Source organism: Rhea americana, unplaced genomic scaffold (assembly GCF_003343005.1).
Source record: "Rhea americana isolate MKP2758 unplaced genomic scaffold, rheAme1 scaffold_12, whole genome shotgun sequence".
Lineage (NCBI taxonomy): Eukaryota > Metazoa > Chordata > Aves > Rheiformes > Rheidae > Rhea > Rhea americana.
Window position 1 is genome coordinate 3,591,745 of NW_028185261.1, and position 233 is coordinate 3,591,977.

Consider the following 233-nt stretch of genomic DNA (forward strand, 5'->3'; position numbering starts at 1 on the left):
CCCCTCCGCTAGTGTTTTCCGACAGCTCCTTGAGGCTACGCTGCGGGTCTGGCGCCGGGGCGCTCAGACCGCGCTCATCTTCTGATCGGGATAACAAAAATCACGAGCAATAATTAGGATCTATGCAATTTTTAAACTCGCAATGGGCCAATTACAAAATATATATAAAATCTATATTTTTCAACCAACGTTTTACTACTTGTTACCTTTCCCATGCTGAATTATTTTGTTGT